Source organism: Gorilla gorilla, chromosome 1 (assembly GCF_029281585.2).
Source record: "Gorilla gorilla gorilla isolate KB3781 chromosome 1, NHGRI_mGorGor1-v2.1_pri, whole genome shotgun sequence".
Classification (NCBI taxonomy): domain Eukaryota; kingdom Metazoa; phylum Chordata; class Mammalia; order Primates; family Hominidae; genus Gorilla; species Gorilla gorilla.
Window position 1 is genome coordinate 59,872,856 of NC_073224.2, and position 24,718 is coordinate 59,897,573.

The 24,718-nt window shown below is 37.1% G+C and overlaps 1 protein-coding gene across 1 annotated transcript in view; it reads right to left on the bottom strand.

Annotated features, from left to right (window-relative positions):
* The window catches only part of LOC115930096 (complement factor H-related protein 4), a 148,275-nt gene that overhangs the window by 26,338 nt on the left and 97,219 nt on the right, over positions 1 to 24,718 (bottom strand).

Sequence of the window (24,718 nt, forward strand, 5' to 3'; positions counted from 1 at the left end):
CAGCTGTTAAGAGTTATCATGGAAGCTCATAGAGAGATTAGGTCTGTGTCACCTAAGTCTTAGAATTCATGTAATAAACAAAATTCCCTTCTAAGCTACATTGAAAACAAAGTGTGAACAAGACATAAACTTTGGTTTATTAAGCTACTGAGATTTGGGGATACAATTATTCCCAAATAACAAGCAAATCTGCTTCTTGTGTTGGTAAACCTTTTACATCTGAAGACAAACAATGGTATTCCACATACCATCAGCCAAACATAAATCTAATGTGGGTTATCATTTTCTTGTGTTCATTAACCTCTTTCTAACATATTTTCTTAACAGTGCTTATAAGTGAAGATCGCTCAATTGTGTAGTGAAATATATTTTCCAAAGAACTGCTTGTGAGCTCAAGTCAAAAATTAAAAGAAAAATAAATTATAAAATCAACTCAAAAGATAATTGCAGTTTTTAAAATACAGTATAATTAAAACAAAGTTTGTATGTGTAATTTTGAATCATACCACTTAAAATGTGGAGGGCTCAGAAGAGATCAACTCTTCCACCCCCCATCCCAGCAACATATGGCAGTATCTGTAAAGATCACCCTTTTAGAAAGTCACTCGACCTATGATTCAATGTTGGATAATACTGTTACCTGCTTCACTGACTGTGACAGTCCTCATCAAAAGCTAACTTGCTCCCCTTCGTAAGTGTTTTGAAATATCTCAAGACAGTCATTATAACGCTATAACTGTATCTTTTTGCATGCTTCTTACGCTACAATTTCTTTAACTCTTCAACTATCTATATATTGTCTTCTATGCTGTGATAGTTTGAAACCAATCATTCTAAAACGTGGTAGACTAAGTACAATATATTATTACAGATATGCTATTTGGTGGGTGTACCACGCAGTGGAGATTAATTTGTTGACACTGAAAAACACCATTTCCTTATGAAGCCTAAAAGAGATAGATGTTCCTCTCAGTACCACCATTGTCCATTAATATTAGGGTTATTAATGAAACTCTTCATTTTCTTCCACTTAACTGCATTGTTAGTTGAATGTTTCCTCATCTGATATTAATGCAATTTTCTTTTTAAAGCTAAATACACATGTTGTTTCCACTAGGTAAATCTGCCAACAAAAAAATAAAAATTCTTTTTGACTTGAATGCTTCATGAATGATTTATCTGTTCTTAACAGATAAATAATAAAGGCATTTTTGAAAGAAGTTAAAATTTTAATTAAAAATATGTTGCTGATTTTATTTCCTTTGAAGATTAGTTCTCTTGAGATAAATGGTATAGAATAATATTCTTTAAATGTATATATGAATTTCAATGTAGACATAGGTTTGCTGTGATAGCTATTTTCTCTGAGTCAGCTGCAAAAATAACCCATGCTCTATTTATTCATAATATGGTAATTATTGACAGAACTTTTTTTGGGGGAAATTCATGTTAATCATTCTCATTACCTTTCTCAAAATTAACTGAACTTCTGCATTTGTGGTGTTCCCTTTCACTCAATTTTTCTATCAAAACAAAGAAACAAACACAACAGGCACAAAAAAACCCTGCCAATAATCTTTGATATCATCTTCTCTCAACCATTTTCTTCTGGGATTACAGCAACCATAACTAGTTTCCTGATCCTGACCTCTCATCTTTATAATCTATTTTCCTGTGTATAAATTAGTGATCCTTCATCTGGTCATTTTATTGCTCCAGTTAAAATCCTTAGTGGCTCCCAAATCAGCTAACAAGACAAGAAGAACCTCATTCCACTTTATCCACTTCTCCTACGTAGTATGGTCTCTTCGGCAATTCTGGAAATTTTATCAGCGTTAATTTAAACTCAGCTTATCTAAAACTATAGCAAGTTATGCTAAAGCTGTCAGTTCAGGGTGCACACATTAGCAATAATTGTTTTTTGGAAAATAGAGAAAAGAAATATTACTATAACATAAGAAAAAATCTGAAATGTAGCAAATTATATCCAGAAATAAAACATTTTGTTGAGTTTTGTGGCATTTTGTTTGTATTAGATGGCATACATTCTTACCATAGTTAGAATTCATGTATCAGGTGAGACATATTATTGATATAAAAATATAGGTCCACACACGAATATACATATATATTCATACATTCTATACGTATATGTATATATGTATATGTGTATACAAAGAGAATGTTGAACACTACCACAATTTAAATAGCAAATAATTTATGTTTCTTTATAATTTTGAAACAAGTTTCTTTATATTAAGTTCTTTATAATTCTGAAACATGATAGAAATTAATATTTACATTCTATTTGTTATGAAATCTTAATATAACTAAAGAAAAATCTAAGTTTGAATCATCATAAATCAGAGAGAACTGGAAGGAGGCTAGTGACACAACAGCTTTAGTGTGCAGATGAGAAGACTAAGTTCAGAGAAGTGACATCTTTACTTTCTGGGAGGCTTTTGCTAGTTACAGAACTGGCTCCAGAGGCTTATTGGGTGACGCCTGACAGCTTCTCTGACCCAGTCCGTCAAGCACGGATGCACAGTTTTTTGCTGAGTGTCTCCTCCGTATTGGAAAATCTAACCATCCCTGCTCTGTGTAACATCCTGAGATACTCTTACATTTTCTTATGATTGCAGGATATTTAATCCAAGGAAGAAAGAGACATAAACTAAAGGAAATGATTTTATTTACTAATTTATTTATTGAGACAGTCTTGCTCTGTCGCCAAGGCTAGAGTTCAGTAGAGTGATCTTGGCTCACTGCAACCTCCTGCCTCAGGTTCAAGTGATTCTCCTGCCTCAGGCTCCTGAGTAGCTGAAATTACACGTGTTTGCTACCACACCTGGCTAATTTTTTGAATTTTTAGTAGAGACAGTGTTTCACCATGTTGGCCAGGCTGGTCTCAAACTCCTGGCCTCAAGTGATCTCCCCGACTTGGCCTCCAAATTGCTGGGATTACAGCCACCATGACTGGCCAAAAATTCTTTTTCTTAATAAACGATATTTTCAAACCTGAAGTGAGGTTTTCATAGTTTAGGTTCATTTCTAAAAATCGTTTATCCACTAGAAGACACTGGAGTTTCATAGAGAAATTATTAGAACTGGCTGTGTAGTAGGAAAAGTCAAGGAAAGCCTGGAACCTTTTGTTATGCGAAAGCTTAATGGGGGCACGTGAAATACACACAGAAACCAGCTTCTTAGTGAGATTTGAAACTAATTTGAGCATCCCAAAGAAGTACAATGGCAACTGAGTGTAATGCACTGGGTATTGAAAATGATCTAGTTTGAAAGAGATTTAGAAGCAATCCTGCTCTAAAATACTAATTGTCACCTCTGATACTTTGTTATGGCAACTCTAATAGATGAATGCAATATTTATACAATTTTAAAAGGATATTCATAGTTAAAATAATTTTCCTGACAACCTATTTTAAATTAAATGTAAAAAACTTACAAGTTGTTGGAAGAAATAATGCTCAATACAAATTCAATGAACATTATAATAGGTTACAATTACTAATTTTCTGTCAAGTTTATCTTTCAAATAGCGTGGCTTCCAAAAGAATTCTTATTCAGAACTGAAACATCAACTACCATTAAAAACAAAGTTTCTTAGCATAGGCAACTCACAAACTATGTCCTTCATTAATCATATGAAAAATATTTCTCAGGTTTGCTTTGCCAGATTCTGAATAGATATGAATACAGGTGTATATAAACATAAAGTATTCAACTAGACAAAACTCAGCGAAGACAATACAGCCAAGATATAATTATCAAATTCTGATAAATACCCTCTAAAATATGTATGGTGGGTATATACATATCCATGAGTAAAGAGTAACAAATTATTTTAAGTTAATAATATTCTTTTAATAAATTGTGTAAATATCATTGTATTTATCTTCTAGTGCTACCATAAGAAAGTACCACAGATTTCATAGAAATTTATTTTCTTACAGTTCTGGAGGCTAATACTTTGAGATATGGCTGTCAACAGGGCTGCATTCTTCTGAGGCCTCTTCCTTTGCCTTGTATATGGTTGTATTCTCTCTATGCCTTACGTGGTCTTTCTCTATATGGTGTGTCCTTATTTTCTCTTCTTATTGACACCAGTTATATTGGAGTAGGGCCCACCTGAATCATTGACCTTTAACTTCTTAATTACATCTTTAAGCTCTCCTTCTTCAAATGCAGTCACATTCTCAGGTATTGGGAATTTGGACTTTTACAAATAAATTTTGGAGGGATGCAGTTGAGCCAATGCTACTGAATTCACAAAGATGTTTCTCTCTACCTAAGATGTTATTCCACTAAATGAGTTACTTTCTCCTTTGAGAAATATAGGTGTGACCCAAATTTACAAGACATTTCGCTCAAGTTTACTCTTACAAAGAGTTCATTGGAGGAGAAAAGTTTTCAACTGGAATATCAAATAAGAAAGAATTTGTCAGCATTCTTTTCTTATACTGCTTTTGAGAAAGTAACTAAGAAAGTAGAGCTTATTCTAATCTAATTTCAGTCATTTCAAAATAGTACTGTTTTTCTCTATTTTTCTGCTTTGCATTCTACTTTAATCTATGTAATCCTTATTTTAAAAAATGTGCCTGTAGCAGTTTAGTTAACAAAGGGAATAACAAGAGAAATTCCTTTTTTTCATTTTGGCACAAATCAAGGTTGATTTTGCACAGCAATTAAAACTAGTGAATCATGTAATAGATAATACTGTAAAACCTAAAGCTGATTACTTAGAATCAAATAAAGTGGCATAGCTTTGATAGGAGAGGCTGAGGGAAAAGATACTCCCAAAAATTGATAGTGGGATTTCCAATATTATCCTCCATTACATTATAAAGTTTTGGATAATTACAAAACTTGTTTTCTTCATTAATGGTGACACACCTTTGATTGTCCATGATTTTTGACGCATGTGGTTCCACTGTTAATGTTACAATATAGTTCTTTAATATGCAAGGCCTGCATTCAAAGAGATAGTTAATATAGAAAATACATGACTATCGAGGAGAAAACATATCAGAGAACAATGACATAAAGCTATGAAAATTATTTATGTATTTATTTATTGAACATTTGCTAGTGAACTCAGAAATGCAAATTAAAATTTGCTGTCATTCCAATGTAAGTTAAGTATATATTCTGCTTTTTGATTACATATGTTGTGATTTACATATTGCTAATCTTGTTGAAATATTAAATTCATATTAATGTTAATTAGATGTAGCAGCTTTCTTAGGTATAATAGAAATACAAGAAATGGCATAATTTAAAATATTTTATTTGCTGTTTTGATATATGAATCAATAAAAAATCACTATATGTAAGATTATGAAAGTATCAATCACTCCTAAAGTTTCCCTTGTATTATGAATAAGAAAATTCTGAACATTTTAAGGTTAGAATCTATCTAACGACATGTTTCCTACTTAAAGTTTTATGAGTATATTCATATATCTCCATAATGAATATTAAATGCTTTTTACACTGTAGAATTTGTAAAACAAAGAAAATATTATTCATTTTTTCTTTAAATTATGAGATATTTTTTCATAAAATTAATTTCTGTTATACTCTCACAAAAATATGCTACTTCTGCTAGCATAGTGAATATATCCAATTAGATTTATAAAAAAATTATAGACATATGAAGCTAGATATTACATGAAGTTACATTTAAGAGGGAAGCTGAGTGTTTAGATCTCTTTCAACTTACCTTGTCCATTAGCACAGGAAACCCACAAGGTGAGAATGGCATTGATTAGTAACAACATGTTAGATATTCTCAGTAGTATGCTAATACAAAAGTTTCAGTTGCACTGTTTGGGGTTTGAAATCTTTCATTATTAGTTACCAAGTGTGATTCTGAATTTAAGTACACTACCACGAAGCTAGGGCTTTAAGGTCACTTAGTAAATATCAAAGTTCAGAGAGTTTTGCAAAATGCTTCAATGATTCTTGTTAGTGGTTTCACAATCATCTCTGGAATTGATTCCCTGATATGTACATGTACAGCTTTATTTAGTGACAGTAATGGACCAACTCCAAAAGTAACATAAAACATTAATTCATTTTTATTTCTTATTTTATGAGTAAAGAGAGTTTTAATACAGGGAACGAAAGGCTTCTGCAACTATTGGAAGCATTGAAGGACAAAGGTCGGAAATGCTATTTCCAGAAATTTCTGAAGTTCAGGAATCTTAGTGATGCCCTCACTAATTATCCATGGTGCTGCAGTGGATGTTTCTCAGGAAAACTTCCAGAAGCAAGGAAAGCTACTGTTGGTGATCTCAGCTGCTACCAGCAGCTGCTGCCAGATAATGCCTTGTCTTTCTCTTCTTCAAAGTCTTCTTTAAGTACATCTCATGGGGGAATCTAAGGAAGAAGCAAGTTATGGAGAAACGGACTTCAGAAACTGTAGTTTCAGACTTATCTTCTGCAATGGAGAAGAAAATGAAGATAGGAGCCGTGTTGACATCACGTTGAAAATAAACATCTGGCACACTATTCTACTTCTGAAAATCCTGCTGTTTGGGCATGGTAGGTTGTTTTTTTTCCACAAATGGTCATAATACTATCTCCTATCACACACTTACTCTTCTTAAAATGAGAACACTAATTTTAAAATTAAAGACTGGAAAATTGTTTGAAGTTCTTCCACAAGCAGATGAATCATAAATGAATAACTCTCAGGGTCCATGTTACTTTAATATTCTATTGTCCTTTGCTTCCCAATACCCAACTTAATTATTTAAGGATCGTGTGAAAACAAACCAGTATGTCTGGACCCCACTCCACTGTCTGTATTTTCATGTGTTTAGAGTAGCATACTGATTTTGAGAAATCACAATGGATCATACTGAGTACAAAAGTTTCAGCATATTCTTGATATCTCAATCTTTTTAAACTTGTGTTTTGGGGTGTCTATTATTTTAAGGTACAATAATGAACAATGGAGATAACCATTAGGTCTGGCTGCCTGAGAGCTGGGCAGAACAGAGCCATATTTCTCTTCTTACAAAAGCAAATAGGAGAAATATCGCTGAATTCTTTCTCTCAGCAAGGAACAGCCCTGAGAAAGAGAGTGCATTCCTAGGGGGAGATCTCTGAAATGGCTGCTCTGGGAATGTCTGTCTTATACGGTTGCAGATAAAGGATGAAATAAGCCCTGGTTTCGGGTAGCACTCCCAGGCTAATTAGGATGAGGAAATCCCGCCCAGTAAATTTTACTCAGACCGGTCGTCTGCTCTCAAACCCTGCCTCCTGATAAGATGTTATCAATGACAATGCATGCCTGAAAATTCATTAGCAATTTTAATTTTGTCCTGGTGCTCTGCCCCCATTTGCCTTGTGATATTTTATTGGCTTGTGAAGCATGTGATCTCTGTGACCCACACCCTATTCGTACATTCCCTCCCCTTTGAAAATCAGTAATAAAAACTTGCTGGTTTTGCAGCTTGGGGGGCATCACGGAACCTGCCGACATGTGATGTCTCCCCCGGACACCCAGCTTTAAAATTTCTCTCTTTTGTACTCTTTCCCTTTATTTCTCAGACCAGCTGTCACTTAGGGAAATAGAAAAGAACCTACATTGAATTGTCAGGGGCTGGTTTCCCCCAATAAGCCCCAAAATCTATTTTAAGAGCATTTTTCTTAATTCATTTATACTAAAGCATTTATGACAATGCTAGTAATAAAACAGGTCACTACAGGTGTATATTACATTTTAAAGAAAATCATGACAGAATTTTGTACGTTAAGAGTCCAGGCTAATTTGTAGTTGAGACATATGTAAAAAGGGAAAAAAAGGATTAAAAAGATGAATTCCTTTGTTATACAAGACATTTTCTCTTTCATAATAAGAAAATCTTAAAAGAATAATTAATAAAAATTTACTAAGAGTTTTTTATGATGAGTAACATTTTTGTAAACTAGACCTCATATTAAGCATAGACATTTAAAAAAGAAATGAAAACAGTATGCATGAATATCCTAAATATTAACTTCACTCAATGTGAGCATATTAAACATTACTTCACAAATATTACTGAGAGGCAGGCAGATCACTGGAGGTCAGGAGTTCAAGACCAACCTGGCTAACACGGCAAAACCCTGTCTCTACTAAAAATACAAAAATTAGGTGGGTGTAAGATGGCAGGTGCCAGTAATCCCAGCTATTCAGGAGGTTGAGGCAGGAGAATTGCTTGAACATGGAAGGCGGAAGTTGCAGTGAGCGAAGATCATGCCACTGTGCTCCATCCTGGATGATGACAGAGCAAGATTCTCTCTCTCTCTCTCTCTCTCTCTTTCTATATATATATAAAATATATCTTTATATATATTACATATATATAAATATACATATATTACCGAGTGGGTTTGCAAAAAATAGCACAAACTGAGCCAACTGTTCCTAGAAAATCTTCATAAATATCTAGATAGTATGGTAGGAAAATCTTTCAATAGAGCAGAAATTGGTACCATCTAGAAATATTTTGTCTCTCTACTACCTATATATTTGCAAAAAATTTCTAAGGGGGAAGATATTCAGAATTGGACATATCCTGCAGTGCCAAATCTACAAATTATAGAGTTTAAATTATTTTGATATTATGCACTATGCCTCCATATCTTCATTAAAAACATTACTTTTATATCTAGGAGAAAGACTTTGATATAGAAGGCTAATCACATAAAACAGGTATATACAACAGTTATAAAGGTCTCAGCTAAAAAGAAATAAGTTTAAACCAGAATACACATAAAGCTCCCTAACTCGTCTTTGTAACACAGAATGCTTTAGAGTGGGAAAAGCCTGAATGGAAAAACACACTAATATTTGAGTAATTAATGTGAAAAGGAAAAAAAAATTGAGGTCTGCTTTGTTCCTCAAAGTTTTTTCTTATGTTTTCAGATGAAATTATATCAGCCCCCATAAAAAGACTAAAGTTAGTAAATTTTTGTGTATCATCTGGATAATCAATACAAACATAATAAATTACTAACGCATGTGGGTTGAGCTGACTATCCATTTTTCTGACATGTAATTGATCCTGATGTTTCACCATCTGCTGTTATATATCCTAGTTTGCATTGATATTTTGCTTGTTTATGTAAGTCATATATATACTGAGATTCAGAAATAAACCCATTCTCAATATCGATACTTGATTTGGAACATGTTTCTAAAAAGGAAGAGAATAAGAAAAAGACATGCATATGTTCAATAACATTTTATAAGAATGTAAATAATATGCAAATATAAAAAATAATGAGTCATTTGTAACTGAAAACTTGGATAATCATAAGCATTCAAATACTTAAGTCAAGGAAAATAAGTTCTGAGTTGCCAAAGGCATTACATCAAGACTCTCCATCATTTTCTAAAACAAGGCATTACTTAAGACTCTTATAATTATTTCTAAGAAATTATTGGAAATCTGTTTGTCTAATGGATTTGGAATTCTACAGCATGTCAGAACTCAATAGACAATGAGTATTATTTCTTAAGACTTTTTAATCTTGCCTATTTTAGATCTTTTAGTCAATTCCAAAACTCATTTAACCAATTGGAGTATCTGAGATCCCGTGATGATCTTAGAAAATCTGCCAAAATAATTGTCATAGCCTTTGGCTCCAAGAATTTGAAATGCCATTCTTACTGCGTGCTTCAAAGTAAATGGACATGTGGAGTTCAAAGAAGATGAGAGACAGTAACAGATTTATTTATCTTGAAAGGCCAAAATGATGATTCCTCAAATTATGTAGAACTTAACTTGAAAGAGTGGACGTTACTGTCTCTGTAAACTGATGATAGAAATTACTGTTGGTTCCTAGGTTGCTTCCCAGAAATCAGCTTCATTTTTAAATAACTCATGGATAAGGAGAAAATCGGAAGAGGAAACATCAAATATTTTGAATTGAATGATAATAAAAACATATTAAATAAAACTTGGTGAGATGACACTCAAATAGTGCTTAGAGGGAAATTTATCATTATATAGCTATAAAAGAAAAGAGTAAAACTGAAAATAAATTATTATTTATAATAAATTATAACAAAGAAAGCAAACAAAATTCAGCATGAGTATAAATTTTGAAACAAATTCAAATATGAGCAGAAATCAAATAGAAAACAAACAGTAGAGACAATTTAACAAGGTAAAAGGTCAGGCAAGAATAATCAAGTAAAACAGAGTTCCAGCCACAAATAAGGAAATGGAACCAAATAGATAAAAATAACATTTTCAGACATTGGAAAGCAGGAAGCACCTAATTCCAGAGAAAAAGTGACAATGAGATGAATTCCATCATCAAAGTGACTTTATGCTGGGAGAAATTTTCCAAACAGCAGCACAGAGAAGGAGAATTCAGCAGAAAATGACACACTTGCTGAGTAGAAGAAACAAAACTCAATGTTCCCAAAGAAGATGAGGTCACTAGAATCTGCAGGAAAGAGAATCGGAAAAGAAGAAACTATGGAGTGAAAGGGCTCTACAAATTTCCACAGCAACTCCCTAGATTATTTGGATGAATATTGACACTCTGGAGAGTAGAGTAAAACTCCCCAAGAATGGACAAAGGATACCTATCAGATGAAGAACACTACCAGAGAACAAAAAGGTAAAGGATTCGCAGAGCACACACAACACAGGGAGACATTTAAATGGAATCAATCAGAGTAGAAAGACTCGTTTGAACATCTAGGTCATTTAGTAGAGACATCAGAAGCAGCTTAATATTCTGAACAAACTATCTCTGCGGTTTACCCAGAGGCTAGAACTGGGACACAGTTCTAGCCTCCCTAAACCAGCTTTTTAAAAGCTTAAAAATAAGCCTTGAAAGAATTAAGTTGATCCATAACAAACTTAGACTTAAAAAAAAATTAAAACAAGTAATCCTTGGGGTCTCACAGATGTACAGACTTGAGAAGTTCCAAAGCTGCTTCTCTTAGCCAAAATACAGAGTGTAGTTAAAAAAAAAAAAAAATCCACATTTTGGTGATAATACCCTCTTCACACCTTTGGGTATATACCCAATAATGGGATGGCTGGGTCAAATGGTATTTCTAGTTCTAGATCCCTGAGGAATCACCACACTGTCCTCCACAGTGGTTGAACTAGTTTACAGTCCCACCAACAGTGTAAAAGTGTTCCTATTTCTCCACATCCTCTCCAGCACCTGTTATTTCCTGACTTTTTAAAGATCCCCATTCTAACTGGTGTGAGATGATATCTCATTGTGTTTTTGATTTGCATTTCTCTTATGGCCAGTGATGATGAGCATTTTTTCATGTGTCTGTTGGCTGCTTAAATGTCTTCTTTTGAGAAGCATCTGTTCATATCCTATGCCCACTTTTTGATGGGGTAGTTTTTCTCTTGTAAATTTGTTTGAGTTCTTTGTAGATTCTGGATATTAGCCCTTTGTCAGATGAATAGATTGCAAAAATTTTCTCCCATTGTGTAGGTTGCTTGTTCACTCTGATGGTAGTTTCTTTTGCAGTGCAGAAGCTCTTTAGTTTAATTAGATCCCATTTGCCAATTTTGGCTTTTGTTGCCATTGCTTTTGGTGTTTTAGACATGAAGTCCTTGCCCATGCCTATATCCTGAATGGTATTGCCTAGGTTTTCTTCTAGGGTTTTTATGGTTTTTAGGTCTAACATTTAAGTCTTTAATCCATCTTGAATTAATTTTTGTATAAGGTGTAAGGAAGGGATCCAGTTTCAGCTGTCTACATATGGCTAGCCAGTTTTCCCAGCACCATTTATTAAATAGGGAATCCTTTCCCCATTTCTTGTTTTTGTCAGGTTTGTCAAAGATCAGATAGTTGTAGATGTGTGGTATTATTTCTGAGGGCTCTGTTCTGTTCCATTGGTCTGTATCTCTGTTTTTGTACCAGTACCATGCTGTTTTGGTTACTGTAGCATTGTAGTATAGTTTGAAGTCAGGTAGCGTGATGCCTCCAGCTTTGTTCTTTTGTCTTAGGATTGACTTGGCAATGCGGGATTTTTTTTGGTTCCATGTGAACTTTAAAGTAGTTTTTTCCAATTCTGTGAAGAAAGTCATTGGTAGCTTGATGGGGATGGCATTGAATCTATAATTTACCTTGGGCATTATGGCCAAAATCAACAGAATATACATTCTTCTCAGCACCACACTGCACCTATTCCAAAATTGACCACATAGTTGGAAGTAAAGCACTCCTCAGCAAATGTAAAAGAACAGAAATTATAACAAACTGTCTCTCAGACCACAGTACAATCAAACTAGAACTCAGGATTAAGAAACTCACTCAAAACCACTCAACTACATGGAAACTGAACAACCTGCTCCTGAATGACTACTGGGTACATAATGAAATGAAGGCAGAAATAAAGACGTTCTTTGAAACCAACGAGAACAAAGACACAACATAGCAGAATCTCTGGGAGACATTTAAAGCAGTGTAGAGGGAAATTTATAGCACTAAATGCCCACAAGAGAAAGCAAGAAAGATCTAAAATTGACACCCTAACATCACAATTAAAAGAATTAGAGAAGCAATAGCAAACACATTCAAAAGCTAGGGGAAGGCAAGAAATAACTAAGATCAGAGCAGAACTGAAGGAGATAGAGACACAAAAAACCCTTCAAAAAATCAATGAATCCAGGAGCTGGTTTTTTGAAAAGATCAACAAAATCGATAGACCACTAGCAAGACTAGTAAAGAAGGAAAGAGAGAAGAATCAAATAGATGCAATAAAAAATGATAAAGGGGATATCACCACCAATCCCACAGAAATAGAAACTACCATCAGAGAATACTATAAACACCTCTATGCAAATAAACTAGAAAATCTAGAAGAAATGGATAAATTCCTCCACACATACACCCTCCCAAGACTAAACCAGGAAGAAATTGAATGTCTTAATAGGCCAATAACAGGCTCTGAAATTGAGGCAATAATTAATAGCTTACCAACCAAAAAAAGTCCAGGACCAGACAGATTCACAGCTGAATTCTACTAGAGGTACAAGGAGGAGCTGGTACCATTCCTTCTGAAACTATTCCAATCAATAGAAAAAGAAAGAATCCTCCCTAACTCATTTTTTGAGGCCCGCATCATCCTGGTACCAAAGCCTGGCAGAGACACAACAAAAAAAGAGAATTTTAGACCAATATCCCTGATGAACATCCATGCAAAAATCCTCAGTAAAATACTGGCAAACCGAATCCAGCAGTACATCAAAAAGCTTATCCACCATGATCAAGTGGGCTTCATCCTTGGGATGCAAGGCTGGTTCAACATATGCAAATCAATAAACGTAATCCATCATATAAACAGAACCAAAGACAAAAACCACGTGATTATCTCATAGATGCAGAAAAGGCCTTTGACAAAATTCAACAACCCTTCATGCTAAAAACTCTCAATAAATTAGGTATTGATAGGACGTATCTGAAAATAGTAAGAGCTATTCATGACAAACCCACAGCCAATATCATATTGAATGGGCAAAAACTGGAAGCATTCCCTTTGAAAACTGGCACAAGACAGGAATGCCCTCTTTCACCACTCCTATTCAACATAGTGTTGGAAGTTCTGGCCAGGGCAATCAGGCAGGAGAAAGAAATCAAGGGTATTCAATTAGGAAAAGAGGAAGTCAAATTGTCCCTGTTTGCAGATGACATGATTGTATATCTAGAAAACCCCATCGTCTCAGCCCCAAATCTCCTTAAGTTGATAAGCGACTTCAGCAAAGTCTCAGGATACAAAATCAATGTGCAAAAATCACAAGCATTCTTATACACCAATAACAGACAAACAGAGAGCCAAATCATGAGTGAACTCCCATTCACAATTGCTTCAAAGAGAATAAAATACCTGGGAATCCAACTTACAAGGGATGTGAAGGACCTCTTCAAGGAGAGCTACAAACCACTGCTCAACAAAATAAAAGAGGACACAAACAAATGAAAGAACATTCCATGCTCTTGGATAGGAAGAATCAATATATTTTTATTTTTTTAACATCCTGGAAAATGTTTATTGCATACAGTTAATTTAAAACACATTAGATATATTTAATTTCAACCATGTAAAAATAAACATATTCATAGGAGAAAGAATGTAACAGCATAAGCCTAAATTCACAGTGTTGTATTTGGATGGTGTGATTTCTTTTTAAAATATCTCTCTACTGAAGCCTTAATTTCTGGTGATAGAGGCTGTTGTGGCAAGAGACAAGGGACACGTAAGAGTCCTCAATGAGTGCAAAGGACTGGATTCACTGCAATACCCAACACACAGGGGCGCTCAGGAGCTCCTACTCATGCCCACTGAGCACAAGCATTCTGAAAACCATGGTATCTTTTAAACATAATTATCAATATAAATCACAATTTATGATACTTGGATCAGGTGATCCAAGTTCTAGCTCAGTTTACTTTATACACTTTAAAACCACCCATTTTCAAGGTACAGTTTGATGTGTTTTAGGAAATGTATACAGCTGCACCTCCAACACCCCAATCCAACTTCAGAACCCTTCCTTCACTTCACAGAGTTCCCTCATGTTGTTCTGCAGTCAATTCCAACTCCTATCCCAGCCCCCAAGCAATACTGATCTGCTTTGTATCTTTATCCATAGTCTTGCCTTTGCTATATGGTTCAATTAAAGAAAATCATACAACTTATAGTCTCTTATGTCTGGATTGTATGTTGCTGCATATACCAGAAATTCATTCCTTTCTAGTGTTGAGCAATATTCTATGAAGACACCATATTTTGTTTATCCATTCACCAGCTCATGGACATCTGGGTTGATACTGCATTTTGGCTATTATGTATAAGGCTGCTACATCCATTTGCATACAGATCTTCACATGGACAAATGTCTTAATTTCTTGGGTACATACCAAGAAAAGCAGAATGGGTACATTCCACTCCAAGACCACTCCAAGACCTGGAGTGGAACTGCCAGGTCACAAGGTAACTCCTTACGTAACTTGTTGAGAGACTGTCAAACTGTTTTCCAAGGCAGCTGCACTACTTTACATTCCCATCAACAATGTAAGAGGGCTCCGGTCTCTCTACATCGTCACTAACACTTATTATCTGTTTTTTGATATTAGCCATCTGATGCTGTACTGGTAGCTCATCGTGATTTTAATTGGCATTTCCCTAAATGTCCAATGATGTAGAGACTCTTTTAATTCCAGCTCATTCAGAAGGCAAAAACAGTAGTTGCCATACATGGAATGACTGTAATCCACTAGGTGCTTTTCATATGAAATCTCACTTAACATCATAAGAACCCTGGGAGTTAGGTGGTGTATAAATGAGCAAACTAAGGTCTCAGAGAGGTGAATTAACTTACAAAGGTGACACAGGAGCAAGCTGAAAGTCGACATTTGACTTCAGGTCTGCTGGTTTCCAAAGTCTGTGTGCTTTCTGTGGCAATGTCTGGAAGATGCAGTTTCCTATGTCATCAGAATCCACAATCCTCCCATTGGAAAGTCTGCCACGTCGTGCACATGCAACTCCAAGAGCAGCCGGAGCAGCAGCACCGCCACCTTCGCAGGCTAGCGCCTCATGGGTCCTCCCATCCTCTACGGCGTGCCCCGGACAATCGGATCGCAGGTGCGGTTCGCTACTTGGCCCCTAGCGCTGGGCGGGCGGGCTGACTCGAGCGGGGAGCCAGCGAGCACTGGGGGACCCGGCGCGGAGCCGGCTGGAGCCTGGGCGCGCCGCGCAGCTCTAGCAGCGCTCCGCTCCAGGCAGCCGCTAAACCAGCCTTTTAAAAGCTTAAAAATAAGCCTTGAAAGAATCAAGTTGACCCATAATAAACTTAGACTATTAAAACAAAATTTAAAACAAGTAATCCTTGGGGGCCACAGAGATGTACAGACTTCAGAAGTTCCAAAGCTGCTTCTCTTAGCTAAAATACAGAGTGGAGTTAAAAAAATAAATACATAAAATAACCCACCTTTTGGCAATAATTCCCTCTCCCTACCTGCCTCCAAAAAACACAGTAAATCTTTTATGGTATACTCACCCTACTCCAGCCAAACACCCTGCTCCAGCCAAACTCCCTACTCCAGCCAAACTACATATCAAAAGTTGTGGAATGACACTAGAGCAGTATGAAATAAATTGGTGTCACTAAATACCTGGGACAGAAAATGGCAGTGTTCCACTTCAGTAACCTTAGCCTCTACCATTAGATATTAGAAAAAGTAGAAAAAATTAATCTCAAAGTAAGCAGAAGAAATAATACAATAAAGATCAGAGATGAAATAATAAGTAAATATGTATATAAACAAGGAAACCAAAAGCTTGTTATTTTAGATCTCTATACTTGAGAAACCTTAGACAGACTGAATCAGAAAAAAAGATGACAAAAATTGCTTATAACAGCAATGACAGAAATGACATCATTATGGTTTTTACATATATTAAAAGAAAAATAAAGAAATATTCTGAATAATGCCATGTCAATAAATTCAATAACTTGAATGAACTAGAACCTTACTAAAGCCACAAACTGTCACAGCTCACTGAAGAAGGATTAGGTAGCATTAATAAATTATATCTATCAAACAAATTGAATTTGTAGTTGAAGCATGAAAAACAAAATATTTAGTGACAAATCCAATAAAATACAGGATCTGTATGCTGAAAATCACACACACAAAAAAACTAGTGTGAGAATGTATGATCTTACTAAATCAAAGGATATATAATGTTCATGGACTTAATTTTTTTTTTTTTTTTTTTTTTTGAGGCGGAGTCTTGCTCTGTCGCCCAGGGTGGAGTGCAGTGGCGCGATCTCGGCTCACTGCAAGCTCCGCCTCTCGGGTTCACGCCATTCTCCTGCCTCAGCCTCCCGCGTAGCTGGGACTACAGGCGCCCGCCACTACCCCTGGCTAATTTTTTGTATTTTTAGTAGAGACGGGGTTTCACCGCGTTAGCCAGAATGGTCTCGATCGATCTCCTGACCTCGTGATCCACCCGACTCGGCCTTCCAAAGTGCTGGGATTACAGGCGTGAGCCACCGCGGCCGGCCTGGACTGAACAATTTAATACTGTTACATGTCAGTTCTCCCCAGATTCATCTATGAGTGTGTCCCAGTTCTAGTGAATAACCAAGCACAATGTTTTGCACATATGGACATGCTGATTCTAAAGTCATACAGAAAGGCAAAGGGACTAAAATAGCTAAACAATTCTTCAAAAGATAAGAGAAGTTGAAAAGCTCACATTACCAAATTTTAAGACTTAGAAAAAGCTACAGTGAGTAAAAGGATCTCCTGACACTGGTGAAAGGATAAACACACAGAAGAATAGAAGAGAAAATGTTGTCCAGAAATAAACTCCCATGCATGGATCGATTTTATAAATAGCTTCTGTTCTATTTTGTTATAACACTATCAGGTTCACATGCCCACTGTTTAGCAATAGACCAATACACTGAGACAGTAGAGTTTGCAGCAAAGAAAAACTTTAATCAATGCAAGGGCACCAAACAAGGAAATGGGAGGATTCTCAAGCCCCAAATCTGTTCTGTGAAGGGGTTCTGGGCAAGGGACTTTAAGGGGATCATGGAGGGTGAGGGGCTAGAAAATTTGGGTTGTCAATTGGTCAGGGTAAGGGGGATGAAGTCACCGGGATGTGGGATGTGGAACCTGCATTATTTCATGAGTCAGCTTTTTGCTGGGCTCTTTAGACCAGCTGATTTGTGTGTGTGTGTATGTATGTTTGTTTTTTGTTTTTGAGACATGGTCTTGCTCTGTTGCCCGACTGGATTTCAGTAGCGTGACCTCACTGCAGTAGCGTGACCTCTGCTCACTGCAACTTCTGCCTCCCAGGCTCAAGTGGTCCTCCCACCTCAGATCTCCTGAGCAGCTGGTACTACAGACCTGTGCCATGATGCCTGGCCTAATTTCTTTAATTTTTTGTGAAAATGTGGTTTTGCCTTGTTGACGAGTATGTTGATAGGTTTTTTGGTATGCCGAACCTAAAGGAGAAACTCATGCAGAAAGATTATAGTCTCACAGTGTCTTAGATTTTATCTGTAGAAAAGAAAAGGACCAAAAGGTCTTGTGACAAGGGCTACATTATCCTAGGGTGGTAGTAATCCATGACCAGCTACAGAGACGTAGGACAAAGGGAAAGCTGGCCTAATGATTACCGCTGCTTGTCCTGAAAGCGTAGATGAATATTCCCCCCTTAATCAATTTTATGTAATTTTCTTAGGGACAGTTTCAGTTCCTCCCGGGCTTGATCCCTTCTTAATCTTGAGGTGTAACAGCTAATATGGTGGGAAACAGGCAATGACGACTCTAGCTTCTTTTTGCTGACAAGGGGCACAGTCAGAGAATGAGTCGGGATTAGAGGAATGAAACCGTATTGTAACAACCTGCAAGTCGTTACACCCAGCTGAAGGTGCTGCATGAACATGTTAGTACTTCCGTCTATGGTTTTATTGTAATATTTAATTGAATAGCAGCCTATGATGTAAATTGTAAGCCCTATAAACAGAATTGTGAGCTTGAACTTTAAGAGCCCTTGGAAAATGGACTGGAAAACGTGGAGTATCGAGGGGAAAAGCTCAAAAAACTAGTCAGACTTTGGGTCTGTGGTATAGACATACGGTCCCCAGTGAGACTGCTGAAATATTTTCTTTAGCTTGGTTTTTATTTTACCAGAAGCATTGATATAAGTATAACAGGTGGTATTGATCACTGTACAGACTCCCCTCGGTAAAGCCAAGAGAAAATCAAGTGTAGCTCCATTGTTAAGAACTATCTGGGTAAGGAAATTTAAAGAGTTTTCTGAGCCTTAATGTTCTTAGCAGCCTCTTTTGCAATTATTTCTAAAGTTGCCAGTAAGTTTCTGATCATGGCCCAGTTAGTGTATACTTCATAGCTAGGAATTGTGATGCCCAAGAAGGCCCTGTCACCGGATATATTGATATATGCCTGGCAGTGCCTTTTGGAGTCCGTGGGAAAATGGGCAGAATCTTTAGTCATTAGGATGGACTGACCAGTGTCCCAATAAGTAAGAGCCCTCAATATACCGGTCATTGAGACACCAGTGAGCTTGTCCTAACAGAGGAGGTTCTGATCCTGTGTCACAAATAAACATTTGCCAAGGGGACACACAAGTGAAGCCCTCAAAGATGCATGTATTGATGGGTTTTTTCATGGGGAATATAGACAAATGGAATTGAACTGTGGATCTTTTTCTACAGGCTCCCCAAAATTTGTGTGATATTCCCCACTGTAAATATTTTTGGCACAGCAAAGAGAAACTTTTAATTTTATTTCCCTTCTCCTGGCTGCATTTGTCTACCCATTATGCCATGGGCCATGGAGGGCCTATGTTATGGAATGACTTTCCATTTATGATATATAGAGAGAGATTGAGATGTGGGGTGGTGATTTCTTGGTGTACTACCAGTTGGACCTGGAAATTAGCCATGGAAAGAAGCTGTTGCAGATAGGTAGTCGTATTTGGGACAGAAAGTCAGTGACAAGTATGACTAACAGAAAATGCTTATTTTGAATCGTTTGAGGGAGTTACTGACAGATCCATCATTCTGGTAGGTTTCTTCCAGTGGCAATACCTTGAAGCAGTTTAACTACAGTGTTGTTATCCCTGTCTAGGCATTGCAGTAAAAGGAAATTTATTAGAAGTTTTAAAACAAGAGTGACCATTTTTAAATTTTAGAATGTCCAAATAATGGGAGGCAGGAGACTAAGTCAGCATGGTATAGGATGTCTGGAAAATCTGTAAGTCTAGCAATTGTAATGACCAAGGCAATTGTGAAGTAAAATCTATAAGTGTAGCAATTTTAATGACCACGGCAATTATAATGACCAGGTAAATCTATGGGTTAAGCATTCAGTAAGGCACGGAATAGACAGGAAGGTGTCTCACCTTTTTATGTAAAATAATTATAACAAAAATTCCTATTATGCTCAAAGTAACTATTGTAGTTGTCAAGAGGACGTGTGTTTTGTCTAATTTTCTTTAAGTTAGTTATTTATATGATATTTTTCTTCAAAAGATATTTGAGGCCCATCAAAGATGTACTTATCCATTCAGATAGGGTTGGCCTTTCTACATTTCTTGATAGCACTAGAGTCTGGCGGGCTGGGTTTTATATGGCTGTGGTGAATCCAGGGTCTAAGTCCTTCAAGCTGAACAGAGGAATGGGTCACCAGTCATACTTTGCATGGCCTCTTTCACTGTGTTTTAAGTGGTCCCCAGGATGTCGACTTTTCCTGGTCTTGAGCAGAATCCAGTCTCTTGGTTGGATGCGATGCAAGAGAATGTCAGTTGGATACCACGATCTGCTGGAACCACAAACTCATGAATAGTAATTAAAGTGTGACCTAAAGATTGTATATATTTGATAATATCTAATTTCTTTATGTGTATATTATTGGTATTCCTTAGTCTGAGAAGAGAACAGAAGAATAATCTCCCATATAAAATTTATAAAGGGCTTATTTAAGCCCACTTTTAGGGACCACCCTTACTCTGAGCAGGGAGAAGGACAGAATTTTATTCCAGGTTGTTAGTTTCTTGGCAAATCTTAGCGAAAGTTTGTTTTGTTTTTTATAGTATGATTTAACTTTTCAGTTTTCTCAGTAGACTTCAGTCTCCAGGCTGTATGAAGATTCCAGATTATGCTGAGGGCCTGGAATATATGGTGTCCTAGGCTACAAAAGTTGCACTATAGTCACACTGGATGAAGACAGGCCATCTAAACCTGAGGGTAATCTTCTCTAACAAGTCTTTTATAACCTCATACATTCTCTTGGTCTTGCAGGGGAATGCTTTCATTTATCTTGAAAATGTATTTACAAATATCAGCAAGTATTTAAAATTTCCTGCTACCCTTGGCATCACGTTAAAATCAATTTGCCATTCCTCTATCTGCCCTGCACCTCTTGCTTGAATCCCTGGAACTGGGGGTGGAGGACCAGTCTTAAGATTGTTCTGGGCACAAAGTAGGTATTTTAGCATTATTTGTTCGATAGCCTTCTTTAAGTGTGTCCCAAAGACGTAGTCCTGGATCAATTGAAGGGTGGCATGCCTGTCATACTGCGTGGTATCACGTATGTGTTTGATGATATCTGTCGTAAGATACTTGGGTACAAGAACATTTTCTTCTGTGTTACATATCCACTCATTTTGGGTTCTTTGATTGGAGTCAAAGCCTCAATCAAGTGCTTTTAGATCTTCTTCCAAATAGGTATAGATTTTAGGCTGAAGTTTATTTCAGGGATTAATGGCATTAGCAAGGCTTTGGGTATTTTTTCTCTGGTCATCCCTTTAGTGGCCTGGTTTGCCTAGTGATTTTTTTTCTTGCTACCAAATTGTCCATCCACTGATGTCCAGGGTGGTGTAGTATAGCTACTTTCTTGGGTACCAAGACTGTCTTTAGTCAGGCTAAGATTCTTTAGCATGCTTAATCATTTTTTTTAATCACCAAAGGTTAAGAATCCCCTTTCTTTCCAGTAGCCCCATAAGCATGGACAACAATAAAAGCATACCTGGAATAAGAGTAAATGGTGACTCAGGAGTCTTTACATAGTTGGGATGCCCTGTTTAGGACTCTAAGTTCTGCCTTTTGTGCTGATGAACCCAGAGTGAGTGTCTCTGCATCTAGGATTTGTCACAGGGTTGCCATAGCATACTCAGCCTTCTGTTGTCCGTGGTTCATAAAGCTGCTTTACTCAGTGAATATTTCTAAGTCCAGGTTTTTAAAGGGAATTTTGGTCAAGTCTGGTTGAATAGAATAAACTTGCTCAATACTTTATAAGCAATCATGTTTAGATTTAGTTAGCAGGATTTAGAGTAGAAACAGCTCTCAGAGTAACACTGGGATTATGCAGGAAGATGGCCTGATATCTATTCAGTCTTCTAGAATTAAGTCAGTAGCTCCACTTCTGCTCTGACAAACAGCATACATAGTGTGGGGTGTGTACTGTGCTAGGTTAACCCAAAGTGAACTCTTCTGCCTCCTGGAGAAGATCACAAGTGGTACCAATGGCTCAGAGGCAAGAAGTCCAACCCAGTTTTGGACAATGTCCAGCTGTTTTGAAAAGTAGGCTACAGGCCTCATGATATTCCCCAAGTCTTGGGTTAGTACTCCTAAACTCACCCCTTCTCTCTCATATATGAACAAATTAAATGGCTTTCTTAGTTCAGGGGGTACCAGTAGCCAGAGCCATTAACAATTTTTATTTAATGGTTAGAAAGGCCTTTTGACATTCCTTGGTCCATTCCAGAAGTCAACTGTCTGGTCTTAGGGCTTTATAGAGAGATTTTGCTATAAGCCCAAAATAAGAAAATCAAATAAGGCAACATCCAGCCATAGCTAAAAACCCCTCACAGCTGCTGCCATGTCCTGAGTCTGGCCACCCTGACAAGAGCTTCTCTGCAGTCCGAAAGCAGATTGCTCTGCTCCTGAGAAAGTTCAAATCCAAGATACATAACTGAGGGTTTCAAGATTTGTGCCTTTTTCTTGGATACCTTGGATCCCAATTCAGGCAAGAAATGTAAAGTCAGTATAGTATTCTGGTCAGTTTGCCTTAGTTTTGGGGGCTATGGATATGTCATCAACATAAATAAACAAAGTCCCATTTTTCAATCGAAGATCCCAAACTCCTTAGCACGTATTTCCTCCCAACCAATTAGTGAGTTTTTGAAGCCTTGAGGAAGCATTGTCCAGCAATACTGTTGGTTTGCTTTAGTGTCAGTGTCTTCGTATTCAAAGGCAAACACTTCGTGGGACTCTGGACTCAGAGGAATACAGATGAAGGCATCTTTCAAATCCAAGACTGAACACCAGTACAACTCACTGATTAAAGTCATGAATAATGTATAAGCATCGGGTACCACCAGATAAATGACTTTGAAAATTTGGCTAGTAGCCCTCAAATCCTGTACGAATCAATATTCCTGAATAGATATGTAACACAGAAGAAAAGGTTCTGCTACCCAAGTATCTTACGACAGATATCATCAAACACATACATGATACCACACAGTATGGCGGGCATGCCACCCTTCAATTGACCCAGGACTGTGTCTTTAGGACATTACATGGGGAATGATGAAGTCTTCCTGTATTGCAGGAAGGCCATTAGCAGACGCTAAATGCATTGCTGTGCCTTTTCTCTCAAAGGATACTGTTTTAGATTTGGCAGCGCTACTCCTGCACAAAACTTGACTTGTACTGGAGATGCAGTTTTTGTTTTCCCTGGCCTTCCATTTCCCATGCTCCCGGACTAACATTTTGGAGTATCTCTTCAGGGATGAGGGCACTTTCAAGGACTTCCAGTTGTAATAATGTGGCCTGCAGAGCACATGCTTGGTCTGAAGGCACCTGGATGTCCAATCATCTCAGAGAAAAAGTAATCTTAGCATTTAGTTTGGTTAAGAGGACTTGCCCCAACAAAGGGATGGGACATTCACACATGTATAGAAAAACTGCTTTAAATTACCTTGCTCTAGCTGAGAATCCAAAATTGGGAGGAATGATCTCATCAGTATTTTTCCTGAGATTTCAGTCACCTTCATAGTTTCTGAGGAAAGTTTAGGCAACCAGATATTTAACACCAAATAGGTGGCACCATGTCTATTAGAAAGTCCAGAAGCTGATTTCTCACCATCATCAGGATCTCAAGCCCCATGTGGGAAATATGGAGGGTGTTGTTTGAGTCAGGATAAGCCCCTGGGTGCCATCATTTCTGGTCTTTTTCTTCAGTATCTCTCTCAAGCTCCACAGCTATCCCAGGCATTTGGTGGGCAGAAGACTGACTGTGTTTAACATCAGGCTTTGTAAGGCATGGGCAATTTTCCTTTCAGTGTCCCCCCTGTTGCAGTAAGCACACTGCTTGGGATCTGCAATGGGATGTCCCTTTTTTTTGGCTTTTGGGGGCCCAGGTGGTCCTACCTTAGATGGAGCATCTGATGAGGGCCCTTGTTGTGGTCCAGGGACTACTAGGGTCAGAGCCACAGCTAACAAGTCAGCTTTTCTCTTCATTATTCCTTGTGTTTTTATTTTTCACTTTTTAAAATTGTGATCAGTAAATACATTAAAAACAATCTTCACTAATTGAGACATAAACATGTCCAAAGCCTCATCTACATTTTGTAACTTTCCCTGCATAGCTGGGGCACTTTGTTGGATAAACATCGTATTAGCTAACTTTAAATTTTCTGAGGCTTCTGAGTCAATATCCATTTGTTGTCTGAAAGCTTCAAAGACTTGTTCTAAAAATTCCAAAGGAACACTCATTAGGCTTCTGCTTGATCTCCTGGACCTTACTGAGGCCGCTTTCCTTGGGCACTCCCTTGCAGAGGCTGGCCAAAATGCAGTTTTGATAGTGTTCGAGGTTAGATCTATCTCCAGTGTTTATATTCCATCCCAGGACAGAGGTGGGAACTGCAATCTGAGCAGCTGCCCTTACTGGATTACTGGGAGAGTCAGTGTGAATAAGATTAGCCTTTTCCTTAGCTTTTTCTAAAACCATTCTTTGCTTCTCTGAACTCAACAAAATATTGAGCAAATTTTAGGTATCTGCTCAGGTAGGATTGTGGGTGGCAAATACAGAGGAGAATAGATTCTCCATATGCTTTGGATCTTTTTTTTTTATCCTTTTTCTTCCATAAACTTTAGATCTTCTCAATAAA